General features: G+C 35.8%; 1 protein-coding gene across 14 annotated transcripts in view; it reads right to left on the reverse strand.

The window, feature by feature from the left end:
* Positions 1–18634, reverse strand: part of PEAK1 (pseudopodium enriched atypical kinase 1) — a 288824-nt gene that overhangs the window by 146021 nt on the left and 124169 nt on the right. For all 14 annotated transcript variants that reach the window (XM_055319925.1, XM_055319922.1, XM_055319933.1 and 11 more), the window contains one exon: positions 5807–5971. The gene's annotated coding sequence lies outside the window, so the exon portion shown is untranslated. The remainder of the gene's footprint in view (positions 1–5806; positions 5972–18634) is intronic.

Genomic DNA, 18634 nt, shown 5'->3' on the forward strand with positions numbered 1-18634 from the left:
GAAGAATGAGTTTCTTAGAGATCAATAGTTTCCTTTCACTTTTACTATTTGGCAATTTTAGATAAGTTTTCCTGTGCCCATGTGTCAGAATTGTTAATGTTCAAAACATACAAGCCAGAATGATAATACTATTTTTTTCATTATTCTGTTGCTTACTACATGGAGGCAATTACTTCAGAATTAAAGTACCAGTAGGATTGGGAATAACTGGCTTGCCTGTTATAAACCTTTTTTTTTTTGCAGATTTCCAGTTTTTCACTGCTAAAAGAGCATGATGGGTTTATTTTTCCTTCTAGCAACAGAAACAAGGGGGTTCTCTGAATTTATTATGCTCTTCAATAGTCTCATATGCTTAGTAGTATTCCAGCTGATTGTCATGAACTTAAAACATTTATAGGAGGCACAATGAATCCACGGGTAAAAATATGTTCTCAACACCTACAATAATCCATTTCACAACTGCTGCAGATTCTTCTCTCTCCCTCCATCATCCGTCACTCAGGACCAGACCTTTGGTGAAAGGACTTCTAAGCTCTTCTCAAAGTCCAGATAAACATCCTCTCCCTGAGTTATTTTGTCACAGCATTCTCAGAGGCTACTCTTCCCACAGAGCACCACTGGCTTAACAGTAATACGTGTGTAGAGGGAGAATTGCTACCAAATGACACAGTCATTTCTTGCTCATTTGACTATACTAGAGAATATTTCTAATCTCAGTAGTAAAAAATTTTAAAAATCTGTTAGAGCAGATGTAAGCTCACAAAAATAATTGTTTTCCCAACAAGTCTTTAAAAATATATTTGATGGGATCCCTGGGTGGCGCAGCGGCTTGGCGCCTGCCTTTGGCCCAGGGCGCGATCCTGGAGACCCGGGATCGAATCCCACGTCGGGCTCCCGGTGCATGGAGCCTGCTTCTCCCTCTGCCTGTGTCTCTGCCTCTCTCTCTCTCTCTCTCTGTGTGACTATCATAAATAAATTTAAAAAAATTAAAAAAAAATAAAAATATATTTGAAAACCTACAGAATGATGGAATTATATTCTTCCAAAATACAATGCACATTTACTAATAAGCACTCTGGGTAGCAAGAAGAGAACAAAGCCACAACACAACAGCCAATGTGCACAGCTGACTAGAGTATATTATCTACTCTATTATGTTCTATTTTACCTCAAACTCATATGCAAAAATACAATTAAATATCACACACCAATGAAAGATGCAAATGTACAAATGCAAAATTGCATCATGTATACTGCATATTATTTCTGAGTACTCACATTAAGAAAAGATTTCACCAACCTCAAAGAGTATTTTCTCTGGAAAAAGAAGGATAGAAATGAGACTGGAGAGTGATATAAAGAGGATTTCAAACTTTCCTAAACTGTTTAATTTCTTGTAACAAGAATGACAAAATGTTAGCATTCATTTCATCCTTGGTGGTGAGATAAAAGCTGATTAATTATTCCAAATTTTTATGAATTCTTGAAAATTTTCATAATAAAAAACTGTTAAGAGAAATAAAAGTAACACCTGGTTATGTTTTAGCTTGGAAGTGATGTAGATTTATAAACAAGGAAAACATGAGCAAGAATCTTCTTTCTTGGGAGTAATGTCTGACCAAAATACATTTTATATATTTTAGTGTATAATTTGAAAGAATACTTGAAGTGATACTGTAATTTCTGAGTAATATTGGGCAAGTAATTGTTTCCAAGGGCTTCCATTTCCTTTTATGTTAAGCAAGGTGTCAAAATTAAAGATCCCAGATAACCTTTTCAACTTAAAAAACTCTAGGACTTTTTTCCTTCTGGAAAAGTATATCTCTGCATATATTATTCCCTTTGCTTATAATTCTTTTTCTCTAGCTTGTTCCCGGGTAGTAAACTCCTATTCATCCAGTAACACTCATCAAGGATACCTTTGTGGTTTGGGAAGCCTTCCCTCACTCTTCCCACGTAGGGAAAAGCACTGTCACAATTCTCTGCTCACACTTCCATTAAACACTTGATACCAGGGGACATCTATTTACATGTTTGCCTGCCCTGCTAGATTGTGAGCCACTGAGGACAGGCCCTGTACTATAGACCCTCCTTATGTACCCCTGGCCTTTCACAGTGACATACTTATAGCCAAGAGAGACAGAGGAGATACAAACCCCTTGACACTATGTTAGCAAAAAAGAAGTTTAAAAACTTTTACCTATTGCAAATGTCATTTTTCCCAAGCAAATATGTGATGAATGAATGAATGAGTCAGTAATACAAAATGGCATGACATTTATTCCATTATTCAGGTAAGTTGATAATCCCACAAGAAGGTAGGGGTAATCCAGAAGATATCTCAACATTCTCTCCAAAAGAATCTCTAGGATCATTCTGAATTTTATAGCCTCAGTTTAGAAAGCAAGGATGAAATAACATTTCTTGTTTTATTTTTGCTTTTCCTCCTATTACAGCTTTTTTCAGGGGGACATGAAACACTCTTCTTATTTAAGCAAAATCTCAGAAAATTAAGATTCACTAAACTTTGGACTGAAAAACTGCTATAAGTAAGTAAAACATTTGATCACATTGTTTGGCTATCATGCAATTGGCTAAAACACTCTCAAAAGGGAACCGGCTACAATTCCCATGGTGGAGGAGGAAGGACAGTGTTAATTTGGAGGATAGGAAGAACTTGGTGGAAAATGGCAAACAATATATGAAAAATCTTGCTGGGATTTGAGAAATTCAGTTAAACCTGTATATTTATTTGGGGAAAACTGATGTCTTGAATATGCTGAGTCTTGGTGACACGCTTAATCATCTTAAACCTTGATGACAGGTTAATATACTTTGTTTTTTCTATGCTTAGAATACGAAATAGATCTATTTGAAGGGGCTATATGTAAATTGACAAAAAATTATGCTATTAAGATAAATTGGTCTCTGGATTCATTACTATTTTAGTCTTTAGGGATAGTATCAGTCTCTGAGACTGAAAAACAATTAAGAATTTCTGGTGATAAAGACAAAAGCAAATAAAACTTCAAGGGAGGACAGTTGAGCAGAGGTCAGTTTTGCATTTTTTCCCCATTCCTATCTCCTATCTTTCTCTTTCTCTGTCTTCTAAGTTTCTATCTCAAATAAAATGTGGGTCTACATCTTCAAGTAACTTAGTCTTTACTTAGGAGTGGCTCATCTTTTTATTACTAACATTTTAAAAACAACCAAAATAATGATAAATTACTGACAAAATAAAATTGATGCTGAAAAAGAAACATAATATATGTCTCAAGGAAGCATAACTTCACAAAGCTGAGATGAGAATGCTGCCAAGAATAAGAACTTGCCATCTTTCACGACTACATAAAGAAGCAACCACAACACATTGTACTGAGTATTTGTAAACCAGAACACATTTCTGGTTAAGAGCTCAGGCTGTGGAGTCAGACAGAACTGGGTCTACAACTAACTAGCAAACTTGATGTAGGGCAATTAACTTCTCTAAGAATATGTTTCCTCATATGTAAAATGGAGATATTTAATAATAAGACCCATGTCAAATACAGTTGTGAAAGTTGAGATAATTCATTTAAACACTGATCCCAATGCTTGGCAGATGGTAATCACTCAATACACATTAATCACTCTTATTTAATTTCTTTTTGTCTCTGCAAATTGTACATAGGCTTCCCTTCATAAAGACAATTTTGCAAAATGAAGGTGCTGTAGAGGATGTTCTAAAGGCCTACGAACCCTTATAAATTCAAGATTCTAGATGGATATATTGTTTAGAGCAGTCTTACTCTCTGCAAGAACATATCCTTCACCCCCAAGAACCGTAATTTTAAGCTAGTGAAATTAATTTAGATAAAACTGGGTGACTCCATTTTAACATTACATCATTATATAGCTAGAATGTCTTTTAAATATTAGCCTCTTCAAAGTGGCCATGATAGTTTGCACAATTAGAAATATGAATCCTAATTGTGCAAGTGAGAAATCCTGTTAATTGCACAACTAGAAACCTAATTCCATTCCCTCTTCAAACATCATAGACTTGGGATGTGGATGGCACTTAGCTTGAATGAGGCCAGAAAAATTAAATATGTAAATGTAGATGGTCTTCTTTAATTCTATATACCTCATGGATATGAGTTATATGACTTCTGAACTAAGCAAGATGGGAGAATCAGTGCAGTTCTTTCAGTTTGTAAAGAGGTCAAGTTCTATCCTAGTCTGTTCCTTGATAACATTTTAACTCCGGAAAAACATTAATACTTGGAAATATCCAATATCTATAGATTTCAATGATTTTATCCAGGTTACTAAGTATACTGAGAGAGATTTAATGGAATTAAGAGTTTGATAAGGAGTGGTAAAAGTACCAGAGTAAAAATGTTGACAATGTTGTTTGTTTTTGATATTTAATGTATTAATCTCATTAATGAAACTATAGTTATGTAAGACTACAGAATCAGACATAATTACATGGTTAAAGAAAACTTAGATCATTGCCGAGGAAGAGACAGAAATGTGATGACTTTTTACATATTGCCTTACCTGTGTAAATGAACAAATGAACATTCAGCACTTTAACTTCTGCTGTGTTTCAAAAGTTACTTTCTTCAACTTTATTTTTTAATGGTTGAGAAGTAGAAAGAATTTACTGGACATTTAGAAAGGGCTAAATGCTGCTACGTGCATGGTAGTGGTAAGAATATGGAAAAGTTCTAACTGTGCCTTAAGTGAGGTCTAAATCAACTATTGGAGAAGTTTCTTAAAAATCAACGTTCAGGTATTTTTAAAATCAAGGTTAATATTAGCACAGGAAAGAATAATGAGAACATTCATTCTTCATATACAGTTTATCCTGGGTTACACTTGTCAGTTTGAATAATTCCCTTGAAATAGGTACTGTATTCCTTAGAATTATTAGGACTAGCAATGGATACTGTGTTTGATGTCACATCTGCGCTTCACCACAGGAGCCTAGTTTTAGTCAACTGCACCCATTCACTACCAAGACACAGTGACCCAAACAAATGACTATCTGTCAAAATAAAATCAGTACACTAACAATGAATTGTTCACTAGGATGCCTTAAAAAATTTGCAAACATTTGAATCTTTACAAAACGGACACTGAAACAATTATGGCCTAAGATCAAGGAGATTTAAGACTGACAAAGAATCTTAAGTTGCTTTCCACTCTCCCTGAAAGAAACAGTCCTTGTAATTCACAAGAAGAAAGACTTTCATAATCTTTTCCAGTTTTTCCCTTCTACTCTGGATTCTTGTGTTTTTTTATGACTCTAAATTCCTGAGGGGGGGGTAAAGAAGCAAATAAGGATAAAATAAAAAGACAACGTCAGATAGGAAGGCCAAAAAGAGCAAGAGACCAGATGTCAAGTAAGGAATCTAAACAACATGAAATAAAGTTCAGAGAAGGAGACTAAAACACCTCATAGGTGATATAGTATGTTACCATTTCATGCTGCCTGAGTTCTTACTATGAAAGGAAAAGTATTTAGTGAAGAATGGACCTATAAATATACTAGTACTCTGCTATATTTCTACCCAAATAAGCTTATCTGTTTCTAACGTAAGAAGTTCATAACCTGGGGAAAAAACGATTCTTTTGAGCAATACTGGGGTCAAACAGGCCAAAACAAAGACCTGACTATGCTACGTAAGTTATAAAATTACCAGCTTTGTCTATACTTTGGTATTCATACGGTAAATATTTAAACTTAAAGAGAAATCCTTTCAAGTCATAGAAAGTTCTTGGTGGAAGTGTAGCACAATATGAGAATTCTGGTTACCAGTTAAATCTGAAGTACTTCATCCATTACGGTGACAAAGGTGGTTTTGACAGCTATCATTACATTCGCTTAAAGTTTCAAAGTGTTTTAGGTCCTTCCAGGATGAATACACTTTCTTCCTTGCCTCTCATTCCTTCACTTATTTTCTGAAGACTCCAATGTTTACTGCAAGAGAAAAAAATAAAACAGAGCAATTCAAATTGGAGAATAAACTAGTTTTAGATATACTAGATGCTTTTCCTTCCTTTAGGATATTCTTAATTTCACCTCACTCAACAGTTATAACTAATCTTCATTTAAGAAGTAACTTCCTTACTTAGGTGGACCCCTAGATAGGATCCTACACGCTCCGTAAGTATGTCGCGCCTCAGAACCAAGTAATGTATGAGGATCCAACTGGCAGTGATACACTCGAAACTTTCTAAGACTTCATTTGATTGTCCTTGAACACTTGGTTTTAGCTATGTAAGAGCATTAATTGAAAGAGAAATAACCTTACTTCATCTTTATAAAAATCCAATTCTTAAAAAAAGTAACAATGTCCAATTCTGATACACCCTTTCTAAAATATGAAAGCAGGTATCTCCAAATGCAAAAGTTTCCCCAGCTACTTTGCTTTAGGCTCTAGTATGAAATGTATTTATAATTTGATATACAAGATACCACCTAAAATCAAATGAATAAATTCCTATCTATTTCTAACTCTGCGGCACTAGTTACACGTATGTTCAAACTGACACAACCCCTAATTTGTTTTCTATGTAACACCAAATATAAGGAAAATAACTGTAAGAGTTAAGTAGAAAGAGAAAGATAAAAGTAATTATTTTTAATGATTTCTGATTATGCTTACATATTACAGAATTAAAACTTTCAAATACATATTTTAAAAATATTAATATCAAATAAATATTAAGACACCAGAAAAGTGATTTTTTAAAAGATTTTATTCATTTATTCATGAGAGACACAAAGAGAGGCAGAGACACAGGCAGAGGGAGAAGCAGGCTCCATGCGGGAAGCCTTACGCGGGACTCGATCCCAGGAATCTGGGATCATGCCCTGAGCCAAAGGCAGATGCTCAACTGCTGAGCCACCCAGGCATCCCCAAAAAAAAAAATTTTAAAGTGCAAGTTTTTGTGTACCATCAAACCACATATCTAACTCCAACACAGTTGGGTTATTCCTGATGCAAACAACACCCAATGTTTTAACAGTGCTTATATCTCTATTTCATGTGGCATTCAATAACATTAAGCAGTATGTAGGAGGAATATTATTAAGGATGGATGGATGGATCAAACAATGATGCCTATCCAGTATTAGAGGAGTCTTTCAAGTAGAAAAATACAATTTATGCCAATTTTACCTTGAAATCTGAATATGAAAAAAAAACTGAACACATGGGTATAGAAATATTGGTAACCTAGAAAAGTACCTAACAATAGAATAGTGTTTTCCCAAGGGTAGGTGTTTGGCCAGTGGCAATGCTGAAGTGAGAACCTAGGTAGTAGGTTCCTAACGTAGTGCTCTATTATCCTCCTACAATCCATTCTGCATTCCTGTCCTCTCAGCCTCCCAAATTATTTTTTCTGAATAGTTTATTCTTGGACTTACAGGTATCCCATTGTAATACAGCCACTGAAAGCTCACCCAACAATGTGAGAGATAAGAGACCTAAGCTACGTCTAATCAGATCCTCACACTGTGTGTGCCATCGTAGACAGGACAGAGCTAGGTCTTGTATTCTATCCAGTGAAAATCTCTCCTAACTGGAAGGTCTAGCTCATCAATATGTAATATAATTACTGAGATCACTGGGCTCAAACGTACCACTCCGCTGTTTGTTTTCTACATCTATTGCTTTATACTTTGTGTTTTGTTTTGTTCCTATTCTACCTTTTCCTGCCTTAACTTCAGTTAATCAAATATTTGTAATGTTCTACTTTAATTGCTGGATACGTCTTTCTATGGGGGGGGGGTAACACTCTAAGAATTCTAATATGCATCCTCAAATTACCACAGTTTACTTAAAGTTAATATCGAACATCATGCAAAGCAGAAGAACCTTGCAATGGTATCGCTCCACTTACTACAAAGCCTTTTTGTTTATGTTATCATACATCATACCTCTGTGTCTATTATAAAACCCATAGTAAGATGGTTTCAGCTTTCCCTTTAAGAAGTCAGCTTTCAAAAAGAAAAAAAAAAAAGTCAGCTTTCCTCTAAAGAAAGTAACTGCAGTAAAAAAAAAAAAAAATTCATTCATAGTGGTTTCCATTTGCTATCACTGTCCTTCAGCTTAAAAACTCTTTTATTATTTCCTACATTGCAGGTCTGCTGACAATGAATTATCTAATTTTTTATCTGAAATCATCTTTACTTTCAATTTTTAACATTTATATTCAGTATAGAATTCTAAGTTGAAAGGTACTTTTTCCTCCTAACCCTTTCAAGGTATCATTCGATGGTTTTTTTGGCTTCCATTATTCAGGTAAGTTGGTAGTCATTAATACTACTGGTACCCTGTAAATAATGTTTCTTTTATCTTCTGGTTATTTTCAAGATTTCTCTCTTATCTCTGGTTTTTAGAAGTACAGCTATTATATGTCTACATTTAGTTTTCATTTATTTCTTGGGGTTCACTAAGCTTCCTGGCTCTGCAAATTAGTGTTTCCTAAATTTGAGAAGTTTTCAGCCTTTATTTTAAAAAATTTCTTGCCTGTTTTCTCTCTTTTCCTTCTAGGTTTCAATATACGTAAGGTTGACTAATTGTAATTCCACTGGTCATTGAGGTTCTCTTTGGTTTGAGGTCTATTTTTAAAAATCTTTTCCTCTTTGTTCTTCAACAGGATGACTTCCACTAACTTGTCAAGGACCTTTCTTCTGCCATCTGTCATCTGCTGGTAAGTCTATCCAGTGAATTTTTTATTTCAGTATTATATTTCTAGTCTCTAATTTCCTTTTTATTTTTAAAAAATCGTTTCTACCTCCCTCTGCACAGATATATTTTCCTTCATTATGCCACCTTTCCTCTTAAGTTCCTAACCACATTTATAATAACTGATTTAAAGTTACTGTCCCTTAACATCTGTATTGACTTTTTTAACTATGGATAATATTTTCTGAGTTCTTCACATGATTAATGACTTTCGATTGTATACTGGATATTGCAGATGACATGCTACAGAAATTTTATATCTTGTTATCTTCCTTTGAAGTATGTCGATTTTTCTTCTAATAGTAAGTTAAATACTAGTTGATTGTCTTGAATTTGTGGATGCTTGGTTTTACATTTTGTTTGAATGTCTGAAAGTTGCTAGCAGAGTAAATCTTAAAAGTTCCCATCATATGGGATCCCTGGGTGGCGCAGCGGTTTGGCGCCTGCCTTTGGCCCAGGGCGCGATCCTGGAGACCCAGGATCGAATCCCACATCAGGCTCCCGGTGTGCATGGAGCCTGCCTCTCCCTCTCCCTCTGCCTGTGTCTCTGCCTCTCTCTCTCCGTGACTATCATAAATAAATAAAAATTAAAAAAAAAAAGTTCCCATCATAAGAAAAAAAAATTCTGTAACTATGTATGGTGATGGGTGTTAACTAGATTTATTGTGGTGATTTTATAATATATACAAATATCAAATCATGTTGTATAGCTGAAACTAATAGTTTCACCTAATATAAAGTTGTATGCCAGTTATACTTTAATTTTTTAAAAAGTAGAAATTGTCCTGATTTTAAACCTATTTATTAATTCCTATATACTGACAATAATTATTTTAAATCCTTAACTTTTTTTTACTAACTATGCAAATTGTCTGAGAAACCCCTGATATAACCCTTTGACATTAAAAAAACAGTCAAAGCAGGACATGTGGGTGGCTCAGTGGATTGGTCGTCCAACTCTTGATTTTGGCTAGGGCCATGATCTCAGGATGGCCTGAGATGGCCTTTCCCTCTCAGGAAATAATCCTGAGATTATTTTCCCTCTCCCTCTCCCTTGCATCACCCCCATATCTCTAAAATCAATCAATCAATCAATCAAAATCTGCCAAAACCATATTGGCTCTGTATTGTGTGACCTTGTTTATTTTGCTACTTAATAGTAGACAATAGTTCAAAAGAAAAATATCACTTGGAATTAAAACACAACAGTTTGCTAAGATCCTACACTTTATCTGGGAGCTTTTTAACAATTTAGAGCAAGGGCTGCCAAACTATGACGCAGGGACCCAGGGCCAAACCTGACCAGCCATTTGTTTAGGTATGGCCCACAAGGAAAGAATAACTTTTGCATTTTTAAACAGTTGGAAAAAAAGGTCAAAGAAGAGTATTTTGAAAAAGTATTTGTAAAAATGATGGTATTCAAACTTTATAGCATAGAAATAAAGTTTTATCAGAACACTGCCTACTCATTTAACATATTGTTTATAGGTGCTGTTATACTACACAGGCAGAGTTGTTGTGACAGGGACCACATGGCCCGCAAAGCCTAAAATATACACTATTTGGCCCTTTATAGATAATGTTTGCTGGTTCCTGGTCTAATGTATACCGAACATGTTTATACTCTACATACAATGATAGGACTAATATTTTATTTATTTTTTATTTATTTTTTAGGACTAATATTTTAAAACATTACAATTAAATGGTTCATTTAAGTACTTACCCACTGCTATATTAGTCTTTCATGTTTTTTTTTTTTTTCAAAGATTTTATCTATTTGACACAGAGAGAAAGAACAAGCAGGGGGAATGGGTGACAGAGGGACAGGGAGAAGCAAACTTCCTGCTGAACAAGGAACTCAATGTGGGGCTCGATCTCAGGACCGTGAGATTATGACCTGAGCTGAAGGCAGATCTTAGCCAACTGAGCCATCCAGGTACTCCATCATTCATGTTTTTAATGAAGTGCTAAATAATAATTTTATATTTAAAATGATCATCCCATAATATTGAATTTTTACATATTCAAAAATTTTTTCCTGCTTTGTGAGATTTATGAGGTATGATAAATCATTTTCCTTGGGTCAGTTTCTGATTTAAAGTTTGTCATGGACTCTGAATTGAAAAATAAACATTCCTACAGACGATACAAGATCATTTGTAACAATACAAAGGAAAAGAATAAATCGTTAAATGTTAGGTAAAAAATAACTGCTTGAGAGCTTCAGAATTTTGTAAAGGTATTAAGTATTAAAATTCATTCTGGAATGATTCAACTTCCATTTCTCTTGAGGGATTCAGCAGGTCTAGAAAAATACTCCCAAGGCAAAAAACTAGAACACAGAATAAAATCTAGGAAAGGATTATTTCCAGACACAGGCGGTGCAGGACTTCAGTGATCTCTGGAAAAGGGAAACCACCACGGCAGGGCCCACCGTCACCCAAGCCTCTTGGCCAGGAAGCAAGTAACCGCTCCCAAGCAGGGAGGAGGAACCCAGACAGAACCTGGCAATCTTGTTGACTTGAGACAGAGAAAAAAGTGCAAGGAGGCCAAGGTGGCTTGAACTTATGGGGTGGAGTTCCAGAGAGAAGAGAAAGAGTTCCAGTAACTTAAATAAGGGTTCCCTAGAGTATTTAGCTAAATAAAAACCTGTACACGAGAAGGGTAAAATTGCTTTAGACCAGCTAACAAGAATTTCTAAGGAAAGAAAGTTACCAAGGAGTTCTAAGAGAAAGGTTTCTCAGAGCTGACACAGGGCCAAGATTTCAACAAGTTCCTTCAAGCAAGAAGGGGAAAACCTTGTTGAATATGCAAGGCAGTGACCCCAGAGGTACCACACCACAGAAGCAGGGGGAAAGTAGCCCTAGAATAAAAGCTGCTACACTTTAAAAAAAATAAAAAAAAAAGTTTAAAAAAAATGGGGCAGCCCCGGTGGCGCAGCGGTTTAGCGCCGCCTGCAGCTTGGGGTGTGATCCTGGAGACCCAGGATCGAGTCCCACATCGGGCTTCCTGCATGGAGCCTGCTTCTCCCTCTGCTTGTGTCTGCCTCTCTCTTCACTCTCTCTGAATGAATAAATAAGTAAGTCTTTAAAAAAAATAAAAAAAAAAGTTTAAAAAAAAAAAGCTGCTACAGACCCACCTGAAAGGAGCTTGAAAGCCTAGGAAAAAATCAAACTAATGAGATTTATAATGCCTGTCAGTAAAAAAGTCCAATATTTAAAGAAATGCCACAAAATCCTGGGGTCACGGGATTGAGTCCCAGGTCGGGCTCCCTGCATGGAGCCTGCTTTTCCCTCTGCCTGTGTCTCTGCCTCTCTCTCTCTCTCTCCCCCCCTCCCCTTTCTGTCTCTCATGAATAAATAAATAAAACCTTAAAAAAAGAGAAAAGACTGATAATTCTAAATACTGGCAACAGTGTAGAGCCACATTGATGCACCAACCAATACAGCAGTCACCAGGCACATATAACCATTTAAATCTAACTTGATAAATTGAATAAAGAATTCGGTTCCTCTGATGTTTTAGCCACATTTCACCTGCTCAACAGCCACACTTAGCTAGTGACTAAGGAACTGGGCAGTGCAGATATAGAATATTTTCATTACTACAGAAATGTCTCCAGGATGAATCAGAACATATGAAATGCTCACACATTAAGAGAAGGAATGTACAATTTCGCCAGCAGGTTCTGCAGCCTCTTTCAAAGTCAAACAAAAGGCACCATTTAACCAACAATTCCACTCCCAAGCCTAGTGGGAGCTGGTACACAGAACCTCTCTGCACTATCTTTGCCATTTCTTGTGAATCTATAATCATTTCAAAGTCAAAAGTGATTTAACTTTGTGAATATTTTAAGAGCTATCAGTTCTATGATATATACAAGTAAAATTTTTCTCCTTTATCTCTAAAAATAAAAACAAAAAAAACGATCACAGCACCTTTATTTATAAAAGCTAAAAACTGCAAACAACTCAATGTTCATTGACGGGTCAATGACAAACTGATGATAATGTAGTCTTAGAATACCACCCAACAATAAAAAAAGAATGAAGCTCTCATCTACACAACATGGATTAATCTCAAAAATATTAAACTGAAAGAAGCCACATGCAAGAGTTCATAGTGAATTAGTTCCATTTATACAACATTCTAGAATAGACAAAACTAAAGTGATGTCGTCCGGATCAACAGTGGCCAGAGGGTGGTTTTGAACAAAAGGGGCAACCTGAAAAAGCTTTCTGGAGTAACAGGACCTAACCATACCCTATTTGTAGTGAGAGCTACATGAATCTGTACATATGTGAAAGCTCACAGAACACATTAAAAAGTCAATTTTACCATATGTAAGTTTTTAAACTAACAGCAATAATAATAACCATCATTTCCCATTACAGTTTTTGAAGTTCCATTGTCAATTATCTGACAGTTAAGACAGAGTATTCTAGTTTTACTACTGTCACTACTTAGTTGATGCTGAGTACCTTAACCTCTCACTCTTTCTGGAAAATGAAAGGAAATAATGAATGATCTCCAGTCTTCTCCCTATGCTAAAACTCATTCCTATTCCATGCTTCTGTTACATTTTTACAGTCTCCAAACTAACAAGGAACACAAAATATTTCCATGCATTCAAGTGGAGTCTAAGTTCTTACCTCAGACAGTGTGGGCTGGTTTTCAATATTCTCCACTATTGGTTTCAAGTGATCTTTTTATGGGGCTCTGAACATTTGAACCTACTTACTAGCTTTGAGCAGATGATCTTTAGATAACAGCACTCTTATTTGAAATAACCAGGACTCAGACTATAAGGGCTATACAATATTTCTCTTTTCTTATCGCATCAGAAATTCTCTATATTTTACTATTAAAAAGTCTGTCAGTATTCATGCTACCAAAATGATGCTTATTTTTAATCTTATAAGGCATGCAGTATTGGCATACTAGAGAATAAAAATTAAGCCTTTTTAATGGTTTCCCATAATATGATATGATAATAATATGATTATCATATGATAATATGATAAAGTACTTTTTAAAAAACCCTGCATGGAAAATCTAGAGTTCCTCGAATTTTTTGTAATCTTTAACATACCCTGCAGAAGACCTGCAGACGAGTAACATTACAGACTACAAAATCTTTTACTGAAATGTTGTTTAAATATAAGGATGAACCAAACCAGCAAGGGAGCTCATACAATTTTAATTTCAAAATCAGTGTTCGATAAAAGATTCCTAACTCTGGGAAACGAACAAGGGGTAATGGAAAGGGAGGTGAGCAGGAGTTTGGGGTGACTGGGTGACGGGCACTGAGGGGGGCACTTGACGGGATGAGCACTGGGTGATAGGCTATATGTTGGCAAACTGAACTCCAATAAAAAAAAAAACTATGTAAAAAAATCAGTGTTCGTAGAAAATTCTGGTTGCAATTAATGCTCTTTGGTTTAAATTTTCCTTGGAGATAGGTTCTCCTAAAAAAAAAGACTAGAGAGCAAGTGATTATCTATTTTAACAACACTCTAAATTTCATCCAGCAGAATAATTTTTGAATACTTATGAAAATCATCCAGTCTTCTCACTTTGAGAAATAAAAAAAATGAAGGTGGCACATATATATGCTAACAAATAATTAATTATGCTTATGTGATACTGGTTTTCTCTGGGTAAATTCAAATACCCAGGCAATAACAAATGGACTGATCTTAAAAATACAGGCCAACAGATTCAGTAGCTCCCCTTTATCATCTATATTTCTGGTTTTTAAAAATATGAATCAACTCACTTAATTCCTTAAAATACACACCAAGATATAAAATGAAGTCCTGAACTATATTTAATTGTTAAATAGCAATACATCTGGAAAAGGAAAACTAATCAATATTTTCTTATAACTCCACTGCCACGTTAAACTTTAAGAAGAAAGCTGCAGATCAAATAAATTTCTTGCATTCCTTTGGTATTTAGATCATATACACACACACAAATTAGTATCTTTGTACTTCCCTGTCATCCTGAGATTTACCAAATACGACATCAAAAAGCACCTGAAAGTTCCTCATATTCCATACATCTATTAAGAACTGATCTCATATTAGAAAGTACCCTGTCACAGAAACTAAATTCCATAGAAAAAAGCAAATCCATATTAATATTGAATAACTCTCCTGGCAAAACATTTTATTTAGTGCTAAGAGATTTGTCAACAAGACAGAAAAATAAAAGTTTCAACTATTTATTTATAGAAATAATTAGTTTAAAAGTCAAAAGGCTTTATCTATTAAAACCATGGCTTTTGAATCACATAGACCATATATATACAGAGAGAATGTTTTCATATGAATGAGACACCAGGCTGGAAGCCTGGCTCTTTAGCTGTTACGCCAAACAAGGAAAACACGAATCACAGAAAAAAAGCCGAGTCACCTTTAAAAATTCTAAGCCCTCAGCTAAATACTGTATCTGTAGTATGACCACTAAATTGCAGCTGGCCAATGAGAAACTAACTGTAGTCCTTAAAACTCACTACAGTCTGGACAAGCAAGACATAGTCCTATCACAATAGGCACAATTTAATGAAAGTGTTTATGTCAGGTGTTGGAAGTTTCTAGGAGACTAGCTCCTGAGCTATTGCAAAACAAAAATTAAGTATCAATTACTGTGAAGTGACCTCTTTGGTTTTTCCTTTAAAGAACCTTAAAGTGGGGCACCTGGGTGGCTCAGTCAGTTAAGCGTCTGCCTTCAGTTCAGGTCATGACCTTGGGGTCCTGGGATCAAGCCCCACGTTGGGCTCCCTGCTCAGTCGGGAGTCTGCTGCTGCTTCTCTCTCTGCTCCTCCTCCACTTGTGCTCAGTTTCTCTCTTTCAAGTAAGTAAATAAATAAAATCTTTTTTAAAAGATAAAGAACCTTAAAGCAGCAGCTGAAAAAACCCCTTGCACAAGTTTTGAGATCATACACAAAACTGAGAATTGAAGACCAGTCTATTCAAATCGTCCTCAAACACCATTTCTCTGAATTCCATGAGTCTGCGATGGAGTGACAATGGGAATCAGGCAGGATAGGCACGTGAAAGACCATTAGTGGTTGGGCAAGAAAATCTTTAAAAGGACTCTCAAGGAAAGAAGAATTGAAGAACATTCTTCCTAAGTCAAATCTTACAAAGTTGCTTTCAAATTTTTTCTACATTTACTCCATCCTTTATTATTTTCCTTTTTCATTAGATTAGAACTATATGAGAGATCTTGCTCCATTAGTTCTACAGAGTAGTTTATAATTTTAAAAAACTTTAGTACAGAATAAAAATAGAAATTTTGTTAATGATAGAATTGTACTATCCACAGTGAAAGCACAATCATACCATGCAGTCTAGAAAAATCAGTTCCTTTTAAAGGAAGGACAATTTGGAGACCAAAACTAAAAGAAAAGCTGCTAACATCTGTATCTAAGTTTTAAGATAATTTTTTTTCCAATTAAAAAAACATACTGTTTACAGAAAGTTACCAAAGTAAGCAGCATTTTCTACAATAGCCAAATTATAGAAATAGCCCAAGTGTCCACCGACTGATGAATGGATAAAGAAAATGTAGCATATATATAACAAGGGAATATTCGTCATAAAAAGAATGAAATCTTGCCATTTGCAACAACATGGATGGGGCTGGACAGTATTATGCTGAGTGAAGTAAGTCAGAAAAAAACAAATGTCATATGACTTCCTCGTATGTGGAATTTAAGAAACAAAACAAACAAGCAAAGGGGAGGGAAAAAAGAGAGAGAGAGGCAAACCAAGAAAAAGACTCTTAATTATAGAGAACTGATGGTTACCAGAGGAGAGGTAGATTGGGGGTAGGGGAGCAGTTAAATACGGGATGGGGATTAGGGCGGGCACTTATGATGAGCGCTGGGGTTTTACAAAAGTGTTAAATCACTATATTGTACACCTGAAACTAATATTACACTGCATGTTAACTAGAATTTAAATAAATACTTAAAAATAAATGAAAGGAAAAAAGGAACCAAAGGTAAAGCAATTCGTTGTTCAGCACAGCCAGGTTACTGGCAAAGAAAGAGGTAACATTTCTAAGGGAAACCTCCATACCACAGAAACAGGGAAAAAGAGAAAAAAAAAAAAACCCAAAAAACAAAAACAAAAAGACCTCATATCACTAAAGGCAATGAAATAATTAAATAATTATATGTGAACCTTAGCTTCCCACACTTACTTATTCATTTGTTTTCTAGGATCCTTGTTTCAATTAACTGTTTCAAGTTTCCCTAGCTCACCTACAATTTTTTTTTTTTTATTATGATAGTCACACACAGAGAGAGAGAGAGAGGCAGAGACACAGGCAGAGGGAGAAGCAGGCTCCATGCACCGGGAGCCCAACGTGGGATTCGATCTCGGGTCTCCAGGATCGCGCCCTGGGCCAAAGGCAGGCACCAAACTGCTGCGCCACCCAGGGATCCCCTCACCTACAATTTTTTAATACTTTATTACAAAGTATGGTTTCTGTTTGAATTGTTTTGTTAAGCATAAAGTAACTCACATACTAAACTACTGATAAACACAAGAATACCAAAAATCAGTTACGCTTACTCCTAATCCAGGAATAAATAAAAACAAAGTTTCTTTCCTTTTTTTAAGATTTTATTTATTTATTCATGAGAGACGCAGAGAGAGAGGCAGAGACACAGGCAGAGGGAGAAGTAGGCTCCTTGCAGGGAGCCCGACGCGGGACTCGATCCCGGGTCTCCAGGACCAGGCCCTGGGTCAAAGGCGGCGCTAAATCCCTGAGCCACCGGGGCTGCCCAAAAACAAAGTTTCAATCAGCTCATAGACTTCAGTTTTTGCCACCTCCTTTCTTCTTTGTTCCTGCTATTTATAGTGCTGAGGTCATTACCACTTTCATACTGGGAAATGTTTGCTTTTCCTGCTTGGACTTGCTTCACAAATCACTGAATTCTCACTTTCTCACACAACAGGACTTCATCACAGGACATAATCAAACCCACCAAGGCAAGCAAGCCTGGTAAACTTTAGGCCCAGCTAGGAGACCTTGGATGAATTCATTTATATAATAATGATGATCATATTTAATCCACAAAACTGTGGTGAGACTCGGATGAGGTTAACACATGTGAAAAAGCTCTGAATGTTCAAAGTATCACACAAAGGTCAGGGTCTCCGTTTCTTCATCTGTCATTCGGGAGGATTCCATTAGCTGATCTCTAAAGACTTCCTTCCACCTCCAAAAATTCTTTGATCTTTACATCTGAAGTACATAAAAACTCTACTTACTGAGACAGCAACTTTATAGCTGTAAGAGAGGTAGGGAACAATCAACTCTCACAAAAGGAGTCCAGAGGCAGGCTAAGGGACCTGCAGGCCGGAGAACTCCAGAGGCACGTTGGGGCAGGCTGAACTGAAACCTAACTGCCTTAAAATCCTCTGGCCTGTGGTGTGGGTCACTATTCTGTGAGCAGGAAAAGCCCTCTTCACCACAGCAAAATGATCTTTTCAAGCTGGTTACAAATGAAAAGCTCATTAAAAAGATGTAAATTTTTAAATAAAATAATAATAAGATGTAAATATCATTTTGGTGAAAGTGACTTAACTAACAGTCCAGTTAACAATGCTTACAAATGATACTAACAGCAAAAGGGGCTCAAATCAAACTGCCCAGCTATTCATTTGGCTAGATATTCAATTTAAAGTCAATGGGCATGAGTAAACTCTATCTAACCTTTCCTAATTAAAGGGTTTTAATCCTGATTTTGTTACTTACTAGCTATGCAACCTTGGGCAATTTACTTATTTCTCTGAGCCTCAGTCCCCTCATCTTTACCTTTTTTAAGTTTTTTTTTTTTTAAGTAATCTCTATACCCAAGG

Source organism: Nyctereutes procyonoides, unplaced genomic scaffold, assembly GCF_905146905.1.
Source record: "Nyctereutes procyonoides isolate TBG_1078 unplaced genomic scaffold, NYPRO_anot_genome, whole genome shotgun sequence".
Lineage (NCBI taxonomy): Eukaryota > Metazoa > Chordata > Mammalia > Carnivora > Canidae > Nyctereutes > Nyctereutes procyonoides.